General features: G+C 42.7%; 1 long non-coding RNA gene across 1 annotated transcript in view; it reads right to left on the bottom strand.

Moving 5' to 3' along the window:
* LOC108520314 (uncharacterized) overlaps positions 1-5183 on the bottom strand; it is a 33997-nt gene that overhangs the window by 7584 nt on the left and 21230 nt on the right. The window contains exon 2 of the long non-coding RNA XR_001882879.1: positions 4491-4538. This is a non-coding gene — a long non-coding RNA (uncharacterized LOC108520314). The remainder of the gene's footprint in view (positions 1-4490; positions 4539-5183) is intronic.

Raw genomic sequence — 5183 nt, forward strand, 5'->3', positions numbered from 1 at the left:
AAAAAAAAAAAAAAAAAAAAAAAAAAACACCGGCAAAAAAAGTGCAAAATAAACCCAAATTAAGCAAAAGAAAGAAAATAACAAAGGTTATTTTGTGGGTCAGCTGCAGTGGCTCACGCCTGTAATCCCAGCACTTTGGGAGGCTGAAGTGGGAGGATCAGGAGGTCAAGAGATCGAAACTATCCTGGCCAAGATGGTGAAGCCCCGTTCCTACTAAAAATAAAAACAATTAGCTGGGCATGGTGGCAGGCGCCTGTAATCCCAGCTGCTTGGGAGGCTGAAGCAAGAGAATTGCTTGAACCCAGGAGGTGGAGGTTGCAGTGAGCTGAGATTGTGCCACTGCACTCCAGCCTGGGTGACAGAGCAAGACTCAGTCTCAAAAAAAAAAAGAAAGAAAGAAAGAAAGAAATCCTTACGCCTAGATTTTTACAGGCAAATTCTATCAAACACTTAAAGAATACTACAAATTTTACACCTCTTCCAGAAAATGACAAAGGAAAAAACACTCCCAAATCTTTTTATGAGACTAACATAAAAAGATACCAATGCCATACCTTATACCAATACCAGACAACAACAGCGTAATAAAAGCCACAGACCAATAACATTCATGAGCACAGATGCAAAAACGATCACTAAAATATTAACAAATTGAATCCAACATACATAAGAATAATCCATATCTGGATAAAATGCCAGACAAAACAGCATAAAAAAGAAATAAAACCACAGATCAATAGCATTCATGAACACAGGTGCAAATATTCTCAATATAAATATTAACGAATTGAATCCAATACACATAAGAATAATCTACTATGACCAGGTGCAGTTTATCATAGGAATGCAAAGCTGCGTTAGAACAAAACTCTTAGACACAGCACTGAAAGAATGATCCATTTTTAAAATTTGATAGATTGGGCTTCATCAAAATTAAAAACGTTTTCTTTGCAAAAGATACTGTAAAGAGACGAAAAAACAAGTTGTAGACAGGGAGAAGAAGATTTTTAAATCACATATCTCAACAAAAGAATTACATCCAGCATATATAAAGAACTCTCAAGTTTGAGACCAGCCCGGTCAACATGGAGAAACCCCATCTCTACTAAAAATACAAAAAATGAGCCAGACATGGTGGTGGACGCCTGTAATCCCAGCTACTCAGGAGGCTGAAGCAGGAGAATCGCTTGAACCCAGGAGGCAAAGTCTGCAGTGACCTGAGATTGCACCATTGCACTCCAGCCTGGGCAACAAGAGCGAAACTCCGTCTCAAAAAAATAAAAGCAATAAAATAAAGAAAGAACTCTCAGCATTCATTAATAAGAAAACAATGACAACAACAACAGAACAAGTTTAAAATGGGCAAAAAAGTTGAACAGACCTTTTAACAAAATACACCATATGGAGGGTGAATATGTTTAACATCATTTGCCATTAGAGAAATGCAAATAAAAGCCACTCGGAGATACCACTCCATGCTTGTTAGAAAAACTAAAATAGAAAACACTAGCAAGACATGTGATCCAGTGTTGAGTAACCAGAATTCTCATTCACTACTGGTGGAAACAGAAAATGGTACAGCCACTCTGGAAACCAGTTTGACAACTTTTTATAAAGTTAAACAGACATATTCCTTACCAGATGATCCAGGACTACCAGTCCTGCACATATACCCCAGACAAATGAAAAGTTATGTCCACACAAAAACACCAATGTTTATAGGAGTTCTGCTCACAATTGCCGCAAACTGAAAACAATCCAAATGTCCTTCAGTTTTGAATCAATAAACACACTGTGGTACATCCATATCATGAAATACTGCTCAGCAAGGAAAATGAATGAGTTCTTGATACTTGCAACAACCTGGATGAATCTCAAAGGCGCTAGCTAAGATGAGCGAAAGAAGTCAGTTTCATACCGTACGATTACAGAACATGTTTGAAAAGACAAGTCGGCCGGGCGCCGTGGCTCACGCCTGTAATCCCAGCACTTTGGGAGGCCGAGACGGGTGGGTCACGAGGTCAGGAGATCGAGACCATCCTGGCTAACACGGTGAAACCCCGTCTCTACTAAAAAATACAAAAAAATAGCCGGGCGAGGTGGTGGGTGCCTGTAGTTCCAGCTACTCGGGAGGCTGAGTGGAGGAGGAGAATGACATAAACCGGGGGGGCGGAGCTTGCAGTGAGCTGAGATCTGGCCACTGCACTCCAGCCTGGGCCACAGAGCGAGACTCCCTCTCAGAAAAAAAAAAAAAAAAAGTCTATGACAATGCAGAACCTCTCCGTGCTTGCTGGGGCTGAGGGTTGGGGTGTGGATATGATCACAAAGGAATAGCAGGGGAGAGGTTTTTGGGGTGATGGAACTTCTCTGCATGCCTATTATAGTGGTGTTTAAACATATCTATGCATGGATTACAAGTCATAGAACTATACATTCTCTGAAAGAACGTCAACTTTATTCGATGTTCATTTTTAAAATAAAATAAATTAAAAACTCAAGTTGTTTAGATTTTGTATGTCCTGAACTCTGCAAAAGGGTCTCTACGCATGGGCCACAGCGAACTGTCTTTGAAATATGCTTTGTCTCCCATCTATTTACACAGTCTGTTTGTAAACCTGTCTCACACTTCATTTTCAAATCCCTCTATCTGGTGCTAAGGGGCATTAGGGGACTAGGAGCCTCCCACAATCTCATCCCTTCATTCATTCTTTAATATTGACAATAGGCATGCCCAATGTCAAATGCAGTTTTGAGTTCCTCACTGTCAACTTTTCCAGCCTGCCATGCTTTCCATACGGAGATCTGGAGCAGGCTACTGTCCCCAGCCTCCCCTTCTCTCCTGTATCCTCAGTCTGCACAAGTCCAAAAGAATCCTTCTGGTGACACAGGACCTGCAGTAGGTGTAGGGGGACAATGGGCTAAGCCAGCCTCCTCTTCAGACAGCATAAGGATAGCAGGATTTAGAAATCCACCTTAATGTGGAATGCAGGCTTCCAAATGAATTCTTCAAACAGCCAAGCTGAGGCTGGGCGCAGCGGTTCACGCCTGTAATCCTAGCACTTTGGAAGGCCAAGCGGGTGGATCACCTGAGATCAGGAGTTCGAGACCAGCCTGCTCAACATGGTGAAACCCTATCTCTACTAAAAATACAAAACTTAGCTGGGCATGGTGGTGGGTGCCTATAATCCCAGCTACTTGGGAGGCTGAGAGAGGAGAATTGCTTGAACCCGGGGGGCGGAGGTTGCAGTGAGCTGAGGTCGCACCACTGCACTCCAGCCTGGCAATTGAGCGAGACTCTGTCTCAAAAAAAAAAAAAAGCTCTCCAAGGTGATTTTACTAGGCAGTCAGATTTAAGGAGCTTCCCTAAGTCAGGGGTCAGCAAACTTCTCCATAAAAAGCTGTGTATTAAACATTTTAACCCGTGCAGGCCACATACACTCTCTATCACTACTTCCCTTTTTTCCTTGTCCTCTTCCTCATCCTCCTCTTCTTCTCCTCCTCCACCCCATCTTTTTTCTCCTTGTTCTTTTCTCTTTCTCCTTCTTCCTCTTTCACAATCTTTTTTAAAATGTTAAAATCTATTCTTATCTCATGGGCAGTACAAAAGCAGGCATAGTTTGCCGACCTCACCCTCAGTCAACAATTCTCTGCCATTAGTCTTTGGACCAGAGATGACAGACTTGGTGGCGAGCAGGTTAACAGGCTCTCAAAAACAAAAGCCCTGGCCAGGTGTGGTGGCTCACGCCTGTAATCCCAGCACTTTGGGAGGCCAAGGCAGGCAGATCACGAGGTCAGGAGTTCGAGACCAGCCTGGCCAACATAGTGAAACCCGTCTCTACTAAAAATACAAAAAAAATTCACTGGGCATGGTGGCACGGGCCTGTAGTCCCAGCTACTCGGGAGACTGAGGCAGGAGAATCGCTTGAACCTCGGAGGTGGAGGTTGTGCTGAGCCGAAATCGCACCACTATACTCCAGCCTGGGCAACAAAGCCAGACTCCATCTAAAAAAAAAAAAAAAAAAAAAAAAAAAGTCCCTGATTTGTAACATCTGCTGATATCGTGGTGTAAATACTGCCACCGTGCTCGATTTCAGACTACCAATGTGTTGTTATTGGACACAGAGTTGGCAGAAAATGCTCAGAAACCGCTCTCGCCAGCCAGTGCCAGCCGCCTCCAGCACGTCACTGTTTTGGAGTCACCTGGGAAGCTGATTAACAATAAACCCCTGGAAATTCTGGTACTGCCAAGTAGGAGAAACACTGTCCTTGGTGGTATGCGGAAAAAATAAATCGATATAATCATTCAACAAATGTTTGTACAAGGCACTCTGCTAAACTTTGAGGATCCAAAGGTGTATAACATACATCGCCAACCTCAAGGAGGGCATAGTCTGAAGGAGACTTCACAAACAAACAGGCATCCACAGGATTAAAAGAGACTGTGACAAATAGGCTCAGACGCTGTGGCAGCCAAAAGGAGCAGCACTTACCTTGGGCTTGTGGTCAGGGAAAGACTTGTTTAGGGAAATGGTCCACAACTTAGAAATAAGAAAAAAAAAAAAGATTGTGTGACCAACCATCCATGCTAGAGCATTCTATTTTATTATTTATTTATTTATTTATTTATTTATTTATTTATTTATTTTGAGACAGAGTTTCAATCTTGTTGCTCAAGCTAGAGTGTAACGGTGCAATCTCAGCTCACTGCAACCTCCACCTCCTGGGTTCAAGTGACCCTCCTGCCTCAGCCTCCCAAGTAGCTGGGATTACAGGCACCCACCACCATGCCAGGCTAATTTTTCGTATTTGTAGTGGAGACGGAGTTTCACCATGTTGGTCAGGCTGGTCTGGAACTCCTGACCTCAAGTGATCCTTCCACCTCGGCCTCCCAGAGTGCTGGGATTACAGGCGTGAGCCACCATGCCTGGCGAGCATTTTCTAAAAATCCCACCTGAGGGTCATCTCACTATCTTTTATGCAATGTACCCTTATTTGATACATTCTTGGTAAGGGCCTAGACATAAAGTACAAAGTCAACTTGTATAAAATTGATAAAGGCCTTCTTTTTGTTTGTTTTCTGTCCAAGAAAGAAGTATAAAGATAAAAACTGATGCTGAGACTTTCTAATTCCAGTACCATTGCATTCCCCCCACCTTTTTTTTTTTTTTTTTTTTTTTTTTTTT

Source organism: Rhinopithecus bieti, unplaced genomic scaffold, assembly GCF_001698545.2.
Source record: "Rhinopithecus bieti isolate Rb0 unplaced genomic scaffold, ASM169854v2 scaffold_51827, whole genome shotgun sequence".
Taxonomy (NCBI): Eukaryota; Metazoa; Chordata; class Mammalia; order Primates; family Cercopithecidae; genus Rhinopithecus; species Rhinopithecus bieti.